General features: G+C 41.7%; 1 long non-coding RNA gene across 1 annotated transcript in view; it reads left to right on the top strand.

Moving 5' to 3' along the window:
* Positions 1–12,882, top strand: part of LOC144782645 (uncharacterized) — a 308,330-nt gene extending 295,448 nt beyond the window's left edge. Inside the window, exon 5 of the long non-coding RNA XR_013601192.1 lies at positions 12,755–12,882. This is a non-coding gene — a long non-coding RNA (uncharacterized LOC144782645). The remainder of the gene's footprint in view (positions 1–12,754) is intronic.
* The last annotated feature ends 368 nt before the right edge of the window (positions 12,883–13,250 follow it).

Raw genomic sequence — 13,250 nt, 5'->3', positions numbered from 1 at the left:
ACACTTGAAAGATACATTTTGGAGATTTAAGAACCTTAATATCATGGTCATCTATAATTGATACAACAAAACCTTCTTCTACTTCAACATCAGAACATGTAGTTATACTTTCTTCAGACATGGATGCAACTGCACCTCTATTTTGTGGAAAAGGCCGTTTGTCCCTGCACATGTTGCTAAAATGTCCAATCCTATTACAATTTTTGCACTCTTTTTTTAGTGCTGGACACCCTGGAAAAGAAGCATAGTGTGATCTATTTCCACATCTGAAACACATAGATTGAAAATTTGATCGTTGTTGTTGAAAATATCTTGGACTATTAAAGTTTGGTTTCGATGTATGACCTTGTAACATTTTCTTTCCATCAAACTTATTTTTTATTAAACACACTTCTTCTCCTTCTACTTTTTTTATGGAATTTTTCCTGACAGTGTCCATCCACAAATCTGATTGTTCTTGAGCTTTGGCAGTGGCAATAGTCTCATTTAAATTGGGATTACCCATAACCCATAACTTATCTTGAATCTTTTTGCATTTTACATGGACGATGATTTGATCACGTATCATTTCGTCAGAAATAGTTCCAAAGTTACAGTGGATGCTAAGAGATCTGAGAGCTGTCAAAAAATCATCAAATGATTCATCGTCCTTTTGTTTTCTTGTATAAAATTTGAATCGATTTAACGCAATGCTAATATTAGGTTTGAATCTTTTCTCCAGTCTTGCTAAAGCCTCTGAATAAACATTTAGGGAATCACCACTACCACCAGCTGGTGTATCAATTTGGGGTAAAGATCTGAAGATGACTTGCCCTTCGGATCCCAAGCAATGAAGTAAAATGCTTTTTTTTCTTTTCGGAACCCATTCTTTCTCCATCAATTGCTTTCATGTATGTTAGGAATTCTTCCTTCCATTTAGACCAAGGCATGGGAGGTTCGCCTTTGAGTTGAAGAAATTTTGCTGGTGGGTCGAATTGCATTGTGGTTTGTAGGATTCAATAACGAAAACTGAGTAGATACTGAAGAGTTTTGTAAATATATTTGAATAGTCAGTTTGTGAATGACTGGGTATACACTGATAAGCTTGTAAATATATTTGAATAGTCAGCTTGAGATAATTTAAGCTGTATAAACATATGGTTGAAAATTGTTTGTAATATGCACTTTGAATTGGAGTGAATAAAATTGCGGTAATTATTTGATGCTAGAGTACCTTTTGAAGTCCGATGTTGATTTATTTATTAATTGTGGCTCATAATAGATTTCCGCACTTACTAATCTGATTTGGTTCCTCCGTGAAGCTCCGTCGTTGTGGTCGTCAGGGAAACCGAAAGCAATGCGTGCGTGTGACGTAGAACGCAACGCATGCGTGTAGCTGGTTTGTTAGAACGTCTCGCGATGGAGAGGCAACAGCTCGGTAAAATATCTTTTTTGTTTAAAATTGATTTAAAAGGTCATTGAGTAAAATATTAACATGCGGTTTTCAGAGAATTGATATGCGCAAGCTTAGTAGACTACGATGATTGGTTTAAAAGGAAGTTTCAGAAAAAACAATTTTGTCGATGCATTCAGTTTTAAATAATTACCGCCGCGGGTGCAATTAAGGCACAGAGATGAAGTAAACAGCCGCTGGTACTATCAAAGGTACTTTAAATAATATGAATCAACATACCAGTTATGCTTGAAATCGTCCTCAAAGTAGTTCTTTCTTTAAATACCACTCTTTCTTCGTGCTGTAGAGTGGTTTAAATCGTCGCCATGTTTGTTAAGTATTTCCACAGATATCAAGTGATTTTTAAGTAAGGTTTATTTTAGCACGAAGACATAGGTCTACATCATACAAAGTTCAAGGCTTAACTGCCTATTGTAGCCTAATGGTTAACTTAACTACTTATTCTAGAATCTAGAACTCATTCAAGTGATAACATGTCTCATGCACTGGCTCACGCAGGAGCTCATGCAGGTGCATGTGACCAGTCAGACCCTTAAAGGAATATATACATAAATAAGAGAGAATGTAACAGGATGGTTGAGAGGGGCAAGTGCAGAGGCCATTTTTGGCTCTTTATTGCTTGATTTTGCTCATGAGAAAGTGTCACTCATAGTTGTTGAATGTCACTCATGAATACACTGAAATTATACGGATGTCACAGATAAGCAATCTGAAACCTCGGCAGCTATGTGTCGGGGCAGAGGAGCAGCGCTTGCTTGAGGGGACCCCGTTCCTCAGACTGCACTCTCCTCTTCTGACAGACCGGGCCTCCTGAGCCCAAGGGGACTCCGGCCTCTTGCCCCTATCGCACCGCTTCGGGCACTCCCCTCAATGTGCCCCTGAGTGCTGAGACCGTGGCCCGCCCTGCAGGGATCTGCACAATGCTGAAGCTGCCCTTCCAAGAGTCATCGAAGGGCTTGGACGCTGCTTTCATCGGGATACCCCTGGACATCGGCATCTCCAACCGCCCGGGAGCCAGGTAACAGCGAGCAGGGTGGGGGGGCCTAGCTACACTTAACTCACGGACATGTCTCAAGTATGGGATGTCATTATACTTTATTGCACATCTAATTCTTTCAGGCATGCAATTTGGCAAGCAGTGACTACGTCCCATGACAAATTCGAATTGGAAGCCAATACTTAAAGTAAGATGTTAGTGGGAAACTTTATGGGTTTTCTAATTCTGAAAGCAGAAAGACAGGCAGCCAAAGGGATTTGTACGAAAGCGAACATATCCAATCCTTCTCGGATGCTGGGAGTTACGTAACTTAAGTTACCCTAGCCATAGTTGCAAGTGCAGCTGCCTCATTATAAATTAAATGGTGCGTGGCCTTCACCCTTAGGGTGGAGCATACTATGGTTGGGCTCAGCTGGATCGAAGTCTGGTGATGTTCTGCTCCTGGCCCGTGACTGCCTCTTCCCTCTCTCCGCTCCGGGCGCCCCTGGTGTACCTACGCTCCAGGAATCCCGCCTTACCTGTTCTCCCCAGGCCGGCCAGTCCCATCAGCATGTCATGACTGGCACTACCCGCCCGCCCCTCACCCTCCCTCCGCTTAAAGCCTCGGTATTTGCAAACTTTGTAGCAGAAGGCGTGCAACCAGGAAAAGGCCCGCAGAAGGAAGATGCCGGAGCTGCTTTCGTGGTCGGTCGTAAACTGAGAGAAGTGAATTTGTGGAGCTCATGGGGTTGTGGCTTTTGACACCATGGGTAAGGACTGTCCATTGTCCTTATTAATGGAAATATTGAACGATAATGCAGCGTATCATGCAAACCGTGTCATGTTGCTTCAATATTAGGTGACATTGTTACCCATCACATCCACTTTGAAGGTTAAAGAGCTGAGTTGATCCTGCAAGAGTTCGAACAAAACATGCCTCTTCAACATTACAACCCAGTGTTGGCAACAGGCACACACATAACCCACCAGGGCACAGCTTCGGGCTGGGGGGTGTTACCCCCAATAAATATATTCTATATTAAATATTTGGGTACAGGTACTTTCAGTTGGGTATGCTGAGGTGTCTGTCGAATTTCACCTGGGATTTTTTACTATGGCACACAGACAAAAACATACACGCACACTCTTTCTCTCCTCTCAGTTTGTAAGTTCTTAAAAATGTTTGTATTTACAACATATTGTGCTTTGAGTATCCCTAGAAATCTTCATTGCTCTCCTTTACCACTGCCCCCAGGGGCGTAACACAGGCCCCTGCAGCACCCGTGCTCCAGGGGCCCCCTCTGTGGCTGCGGCACAGCCAGCAACCACTCAGCACTCCACACATCCGAACCTTCTCAGATGCTGGGAGTTACGTAACTTACGTTACAGCTCGCCGTAGTTGAAAGCACGGCCGCCTCATAATAAATTAAATGGTGCGCGGCCTTCACCCTCAGGGTGGAGCATACTATGGTTGGGCTGGTCATTCTCATGCGCATGCCACTTTGCGCAATTTAAAGTGCGCGTGAGGCGAGGCGATTGAGAGGGACCGTGTGGCCCAGGACAGACTGGTGTGGCCTTAATTTAACTTTTACCAATGCTAACCTTGCCCGGTCTTCTGCCACCCGCTCGCGCCTGCCACTGAGGATGCAGGCCAAGCCTCAGGTGAGACAGTATGTCGCCTACACATTCTCAAGTTTGAAAAGTTGATTGTCTCACACAGCATAATTTTCAACCTCCATGTCTTCAATGGAACCCATTTCCTTCACTGCCATCAGCACGGGCTGGGACACGTGACCGTCATAGCCCGACCATCCATGCAGTGTTTAACAGATGAATCTTTTCTGAATTCAAATACGACTGGCAGTTTCAAAAGGCAACCCTGGAGATTAACATTTTTATCTACAACATCCGACCTCATAACAAATCTCTACCTTATTATGAAGTTCGTACAGAAGCTAATGCTCCACCAATCACTACACCGTCTTGAGGTCCCATCCACCTCACCTCCACTAATTCCTGAATCCACCTCTAGGCATGGCACATACAGCACACGCTTCTGTGATAACACCTTGCAAGCGTTTTTTGTGACAGTTTCAAAGTTAGCCTCCCTGCCTATTTGCAGCCTCTAACATAACACAACTACAGCTAGCATTTTAATATTTAATGATTATTTACTCAATTTGATCAAAAGTTATGTTTTTGTATGTATTTAAAATCATCAGACGTTTTGTATTAAAAGCTTACAAGTTTAATTGTATTACTTTTTTTAATTGGTTAATTATTAATTTTAAAAAATTTAAAATATTTTATGTTGAATTTAATATTACTTTTACACCAAACTATGTTTATGTATATTTACTTTAAAAGTCAAAATATTGTAATTTATTTAATATGATTTACTATGAGGTGTTAAGTCCCTCATTCATTACTTTCCTTGGGATTGGGTGTCTGTACCAGTGAGTGGCCATGTGTGATGTTATACTCACTACAAGACTGGGCTGGGGTGCATTTACTAGTGATTTATGACCTTTTGAGTTATAGTAACGTTAGAAGTGTAGGTCGTGAATAGCAATGGGTGTGTTTGTGTTAGCAGACCCCACCCTTAGTCCATCCTTACACCCATAAACATCTCTCTACTGCTCCATGAACACTTCCTATTTAGTAGTAACTATTGCTTATTTTCCAGCAGCTTTCAATAGTCCCTCTGACATTTACAGCTAAATCGTAGGTTTATGTGTGTGGAGACCTCTGACACTTTTACAGAAAGCTCAACATAGAAAAGATAGGAGGTATGGAGTGCTCTGCTTGTAGGTTTGTGAATAGCATTTTATAGTACACAAGAAGTACAACCTAGTACTACTTTATGTACTACAAAATGCAGTTTGTGAATGGACTCCTTTTTGATCTGTTTCACAGTCTTAACCACACCCCATGCTAAATACCCACGACAGACAGTGTGTTGTTTTATGTTCACTTATACAGGTGCCAAAACGGCGCATCCTCTGTATCCTGTAAAGAGGTCCAACCAGCTGTGCACAGCCTCCACTGAGGCATGAACTTGGATTCTGCATTGCTCTGCTCACAACCTCCTCTGAGGCCTGGAGTGGCCCCTGCTAGATGTGTTCACAGCCTCCTCTAAGGTCTTAAAAGGCCTTGCCAGCTGTACATAGTGTCCTCTAAGTGCCGCAAATGGATCCTGCCAGCTGTGTACACCGACTGTTCAGAGGTCATAGTTGGTCCTACCAGCTAGCTGTGCACAGTCTCATGTGAAGCATGTAACAGTATCCTGCTAGCTGTAGTCAGCCTCTTCTGAGACCAATAAATGGATTCTGATGGTTGTGTGCACAGCCTCCTCTGAGTTCCTAATGGATCCTACCAGCTGCATATGCAGCTTCCTTTACATGAATGCTGCCAGATGTGTGCACGGCTTCTTCTAAGGGAGTAAATGGATCCTGCCAGGTGTTTAAGCAGCTTGCTTTGAGGCTTGCAAATGGATGTAGTCGGATGTGTGCACAGCCTCATCCGAGGGTGTAAATGGAGGCTGCCAGTTGTTTGCTCAGCCTGCTTTGAGGCCTGTAAATGGATGCTGTGAAATATGTGCACAGCCTCCGACTGAGCAGGACGACTTCCACGGAAGTCGTTGTTAGTTTGGCCTAATTTCCAGCATTCCCTTGGGTCTTGTGTTGTGGAGGAGCCCTAGTGTGCCTGATCCCTGACACAAACATGGGGCCAGCAGAGGGCAAGCACCCAGGGTATGGTGGGGAAGTCTCAGCTTTGTAGAACACTCTGGTATATGTTTAGAGTGGGCCGTGGTACTTGCACTCTGGGAATGACCCCTGTGCTCAGCGTCTAGTTGGCCACTCTCCCAGCATGTGTCTGGCCTGTAGGACTACCCCCTTCTGCAATTCCAGTACATAGATCCACTCAGAGTTGCATATGTGCCCAATCATTTCTGATTTTGCAACTGGCACTTCTAGCCAAGTACTGGGGCACCTCACTCACTGATGCACCTCTACCCAAAAGTACAGTGGCATAGAGTAGAGTGGTGTAGAGTTTGGGCCATCAGCAAAGTAGTTGTAGCTCGCAGCTGCAGCATGGGTGCACCAGTTGCCTCATAACAGTACTGCGGCCAGGCAGGCTGCCTTATAAATTAAATGATGCGCTTCTAGGCTCTCAATAGTGAAGATGGGTTGGCCCTCTCTCCTGTTTACCAGCCCAGCATCATTGTCTTTGTTGTAGCACATTCTACACAAACATAGGAGCAGCAATTACATGTTATGGTACGTAATTTATGTTTATATAATGCATTCTATGGAAAATATGGCTCACTGTCCAGATGCCATGTCTGTGCTTAGATGTAAGCAAAATGTTCTATTTAATGTGTTGTGTTCGAAGTTTGTGTCAGTTCCATGCTATTGAAAACTTCTCTTTGGGTCCACATTGCAGCCAGCTGTATAGTATATCTGCGCTATGTGGGGTGTATGCAAGGTCTGTCCAGAGCGTTCTGTTCGATGCTTTTGTGTGTTTTAAACTACTTACAATTCTCTTGAGAGCTGCGTGTCATCCGTCTATATGGTATTTCTGAGCTATGTGCTATATAAGCTCCACCCAGTGAGCTCTATTACATGTCGGCGTGTGATGTACATTTAAAAAAAAAGTGTTGTTGGGTGCTACAGTGCACCACAACAGTCAGCTGTATGCTCTATCTGAGGTGCACAGTCAACATACCTTTGTAAACTGGTTATAAGGCTTCGTTTTTTTCTGGTTCCAGTACCCCCTGTGCCCCCACTCTGCCTATACCTTGCATTTGAAATGTACATTTACTGCTGTAGTGTGAGAATGCATTTCTTGGAAAGGAATATGGGCCCACATGCATCATTGTGTCTTTTTGCATTTCTTAATTTGCGAAAAATAAGGAATCGCAAATTAAGAAATGCAAAATGATATGCATCAATATTTTCGGTATTCTTGTGGGATTCGGTAAAAATCGCATTTTTTACCGAATCCCAAAGAAATACCGATTTCTTAACTTAATTTTCGCAATTTCCATTGATTCCTATGGGCCAAAAGGCCCATAGGAGTCAATGGAAATTGCGAGTGGCACTTAGAAAATTTCATGGGTGCAGGGGGGGGTCCAAAGGACCCCCCCTGCACCCCTGAAATGTACTTTTCAGCATAAGTTACATACACACATGTCCTAAGGACATGTGTGTGTGTAACTTTACAGTTTAAAAAATGCATTTTTGTGCATATTTAATCAATTTCGCAATTTACCACGAAGTTGAACTTCGTGGTAATTTGCACTTCCAATTTTCAAAAAAACAAATTTTTCTATAATGATGCATAGCATTTAAGAAATCGCACAATTGCGATTTCTTAAATGCTAATGCAATTTTAGAAATCGTAAAAAAGATGCGACTTCTAAAATGGCATGATGCATCCCAACAAGCACTTTTGCATTCGCAAACGGCCGATTTTAAGGAATCGCACCGTCTGCGACTGCAAAAATGCTTGATGCATGTGGGCCATAGAGTAGGGATGCCAAAAGACAAATATCAGCCCTGTGTTTAAAGAGCCTGGAAAGACCTCATCTTGGCAATAAATAGGGTCATAAATAAAAAAAGTATGTAATGTGAATTTTCTGTCTTTGTTTCCTTTAATTATCAGTCACGGATCTCATCTTTCAGGCAGCCCTAGAACACAATTAAAGTGCATTCTATTTATATTTGTTGTTCAAAGTATACAATATTTGTTGTTCAAAGTATACACAGATAAGTGCTGAAAATACAGCTTTAGGTGACTGTTTATTTTTGTCAGTGGGGCAAAGGGGTAGGTGGTGAGTCGGGCCACTAAGAGGGGGGGCCTCATTGTGCTTTGCAGGGGGACCCCCTCAAGTTTTGTTACGCCACTGCTCGGGCACTGTCAAAAAACGTGGGGAACCCAATCAACCCTTGTAGGCTCGGGCAATCAATCGGTAAGGTAAAAGGTGGCTACAAGGGAATTAATTCAATAGATTTCAGATATATGGTATAATTTGGTCCATTAAACAATTGGAACCTGTGTATCCATAGGATTACTTAAATCATTACTCAAATATTTATTTTAAAGAGCAATCGAATGGCAGAAGAAAAGAGACACACAGCAGTAGAGGTTATATTGAAAATCAATTATATTGATATAAATCACAAAGTAAATTGGTGGGGACAGATGGAACAAAACTAATAAAAAGTCATGGAAAGCGATGTGTTAGCATCTTATCAACAGTCCATCACATTAACATCAGCTCCATAAAATGATAAGGAAAACAGAATCATAAATGAAACTTGATATCCTTCTTTGTACAAGATAGATGTGGAGTTGATGCTTTATGTCGACGTTTCGGTCTTGTAAGCTGACGTCTGTAAGACCATCATCAGGACTATATTTTCATCGGATAAAAACCCCTTGGGTATATACACAATGTGAAGCCCCTCTTTGGAGATGGGCACCTTGTGAAGTAGATCTTTCAGAAGGCTCTGGGTTGGTTCCTCTATTCTGACGAGGTTTTTGAAATGGCAATTTGAAGAAATTTGTTATTGTATGCCAAAAAGGCAGAGGAAATCCTTGAAAATTAGTGGATAAAGTACTCCGGTATCACTCGGGTTAGCCGTAGTAGACGCTAATATCCAGAGACGGCTAACCCGAGTGATACCGGAGTACTTTATCCACTAATTTTCAAGGATTTCCTCTGCCTTTTTGGCATACAATAACAAATTTCTTCAAATTGCCATTTCAAAAACCTCGTCAGAATAGAGGAACCAACCCAGAGCCTTCTGAAAGATCTACTTCACAAGGTGCCCATCTCCAAAGAGGGGCTTCACATTGTGTATATACCCAAGGGGTTTTTATCCGATGAAAATATAGTCCTGATGATGGTCTTACAGACGTCAGCTTACAAGACCGAAACGTCGACATAAAGCATCAACTCCACATCTATCTTGTACAAAGAAGGATATCAAGTTTCATTTATGATTCTGTTTTCCTTATCATTTTATGGAGCTGATGTTAATGTGATGGACTGTTGATAAGATGCTAACACATCGCTTTCCATGACTTTTTATTAGTTTTGTTCCATCTGTCCCCACCAATTTACTTTGTGATTTATATCAATATAATTGATTTTCAATATAACCTCTACTGCTGTGTGTCTCTTTTCTTCTGCCATTCGATTGCTCTTTAAAAGAAATATTTGAGTAATGATTTAAGTAATCCTATGGATACACAGGTTCCAATTGTTTAATGGACCAAATTATACCATATATCTGAAATCTATTGAATTAATTCCCTTGTAGCCACTGCTCGGGCACATCATTCTCTGTTCCCGTGGGCTGAGGCCCTAGGACGCTTCCCATAGCCCCCACCCATTAGTTAGCATCTTTAGGAAGGCACATGTGGCTGGAGAAAGCACTTAATTCATTGAAACTGCTGCACCCGCACTGTACACTGATAACTTCCACTACACTACTCTCAACTCATCCTTGGGCCCTGCATCCAAATTCTGTTGCATTATTTATTACCTATATACGAACATTTTTGGCAAAAAAGGCCCCAAGGCACCTTGAAGTACCTGCACACTACAGCTACAATGCCACTGCACTTCATCCTCTGCTCTTACACTATCCGGTCACATAGACCATAACAAGAGACTTACAGATATTTTAAGTAATTTTGCAGGTCTGAAGAAGCCCGAGTACTCTTGGATGCAGGCCCCACTTTAGGGTGCATTTTATCGACATTTTTCTGCCACCAGAATCACAAGGCTTTAAAGACACTGGGCCAATTTTAAACTATTTTAAGCTACGGGGCAGGAAGTGAGCCTCCTTTGCAAACTCCTTAAAACATTTGACTTATGTGGCTTTTTTCAATTAAGATGACAATGCTTTTAATGATAATGATTCTTTGTGGTGCTTTTCATGAATTTTTACTAATGTTGTATTGTATATGGTATTGCAATGGTTTTAACGAATCACGCAATAAAGACTGTATTATTAACCTTTATTACAAAATGTTGGTGATGGGGTTTAAATAGAGGTGGGAGAAAGCAGAGAGGAGGAAAGGCCTAGAAAATATTACAGGGTTAGTCCAGAAACTAGAAACAAGAACCCTCTGTGGCACAGTGGTCTTCAGGTCAGGAGCAAACAAATGCATTGAAACAATGGCAGTTTTTAACAAAAACTGGCAAAGTGAATAGGTCTGGTTTTAAAGTGGTGACGCACTCAAATACAAGTATGTGTAAATAATTTTTCCATGTGATAGCACATTTAAGCAAGACTACTGCTTTTGTCAATACTTGTTAGTAGTGGTGGTGGTAGTATCTCTGCTGTTGTGTTGGTAGTGAAATGGCTGCAGGTGTTTTCTTTTTGATGGTGGTGATGGCATTTAGTAGTGGTTGTATAGGTGGCGGTATTGGTGGTGGTATTGCTGGCAGTGGTAGTGCTAGTGGAGGTGTTGGCGGCATGGTATTATAGGTGGTATTGCGCTTATAGTGGTCTTAGTAGTGCTGGTATTGGTGGTTGCGGAGTCTTGTAGTATTGGTTGTGGTGGTGGAATTGCTGGTGGTCGCGGTATTGAGGGTGTTGGTATTGGTGATGTATAGGTGGTAGAATGGAAATAATGGTGTTGTAGTTTTATTGATAGTGTTAGCATTAGTATTGGTGGTTGTGTTATTGATGGTGGTGGTGGTATTCTGTTGGTGACAGAGGTAGTATTGGTGGTTGTATTGTGGTACTTGTATATATGAGTGATGGCATTATTGGTGGTGGTGGTATTGGTGGTTGTGTGGTTTTGTGATTATTGTATTGGTGGTTCTGATCAAGTGGCCACTAACTATATGCCTGGATCATCTAGTACACACTCTTCAAAATTATTTTTTGTTTATCACATCAAAATTACCTGACCTCAAAAAACCTTCCCATTTGATAAAAACAACAATTAGAAGGCAATATCCGGGTCAAGCTCACATATGAAGAACGACAACACTATTAAGTGCCTGATGCTTTAAAAAAACTCTAGATAAAGTCAGTTTGAGATAATACATTTAATGTGATAAAATGTGTGATGCTTGTGTACTTTTTAGATGTAAAATAGCACTCCACAGGAGGAGGATTCATATATCAAACCTCCCATGCAATAATAGTAACAGAAACAGAGTGCTACAGTCTGGTATAAGAATTACAACGTTTCAAGCAAATTCAAGATAATATTACCAGTGCCATTGGATATTATGCACTTGTATTACTGACAGAGTATAACCTCAGGCCCTAAGTGTGAGTTCAATATTCCATGTTAGTGTGAAATTTCATTTATCAGTTATGAAGCAGCTTCCCATGATTTGGACACCACAAGCGGCGTGGCGTTACCGTTGTCTCCTTCACCGTTTAGCATGTTCCTCTTCGAACTGTGTCCCATGAGTACCGAGATACTTACATGTGATGTGCCCACCTACTTACTGAAAATGTTTATTTGAAAACTTGAAAAATAAACATGTATGAAAGGATCTATGACACCATATCATTCATCTTTAATATATTTATTTGCTTATTTATACTGTTCTGTTTGTGGATCTTAAAGATATTGGGCCTCATTTATGAGGCTGTGCGTCACTTTTACGCCGCCGGTGCATCACTTTTTGTGACGCACCAGTGGCGTAAAAAAAGTGCTTTGTTGCGCCATATTTAAAGTGACACATCTAGGTAGATGCGTCACTTTGTAAACCCCTGCGCCACATTATACCTGCGCCAGGTATAATGTATGCAAGGGGGGCGTTTTGATGCAAGAAAGGGTCATGGAAGTGACGCAGTGAAATCCATAAGATTTCACTGCGCCATTTCTTGGCCGCTAATGCGTCAAAATCTTACGCCTGCTTCATGGCAGGCGTAAGACTGACGCAGGCACTAACAACATGGGACTTGCTCATGTGAAAGTACACATTGCTAGAGTTGCGTCACTTTTGTGACACTCCAGCAATGAGTCACTTTTGTGCCTACAGATACGTCAGAAATACTGACGTATCTGTAACTCCTTGCGACATGATGCATCATATGACGCATCAATCATGTCGCAAGGAGTGCGCACTGAGAAGTGACGCATCGCTGCTTTCACGCTGCGATGCGTCATTTCTCATAAATGAGGTCAACTATGTGCAGGAAAGCAGTGTTTCGGAAGTCATAACAAAAAAACGGATTCACAAATCAGCCAATTCTTTAGTGCTTTCTTGAAGAAATCAATGTCTGTACCCTTTGCATCTGACCTAGTAAGCAATTCTAGAGCTGTGTCCCCACCCGCAGAACTTCCGGCGCCCACCTGGCTTGCCAGAGGATCGAGGAACAAACAACTAGCCGAGACAGAGCGCTGAGAGAAGCATCTCCTAGGACAATGTCATGTAAAGTTAAGTTCATTGTTATTTGGTGCAACCCTAATTATTGGAATTGTTTATAATTATGGTTGAAAGCCCGATGATGATTGTGCAACAAAATGCATGTATCTTCTCTGTAGACTGGTACAACATGTAACGTTTGCAAAATATTTTACTTTGCATTAACATCAAACCCCACTGCTATCCGGGGGCCCTAATTTGAAAGTATTCATGGTGTATAGGTTTTGCAACCTTTGAAGCCTTGTAATAAAGCTCAAAACAATATGAAGTTGAAAGCTCTCTTGTCGCACACGCAATGAGAATACAAACTCCGAATGCAGAGAAGAGCAAAGAAAATGAAACGTGAGGAAGTGGGAAGAGAGAGCTGTAATTAGCTCTCAATGGGATTGTTCTGCAGATAAATACAA

This window comes from Lissotriton helveticus, chromosome 9, assembly GCF_964261635.1.
Source record: "Lissotriton helveticus chromosome 9, aLisHel1.1, whole genome shotgun sequence".
In the NCBI taxonomy this organism is placed as follows: Eukaryota; Metazoa; Chordata; class Amphibia; order Caudata; family Salamandridae; genus Lissotriton; species Lissotriton helveticus.
This window is presented reverse-complemented; position numbering and strand designations above follow the sequence as displayed.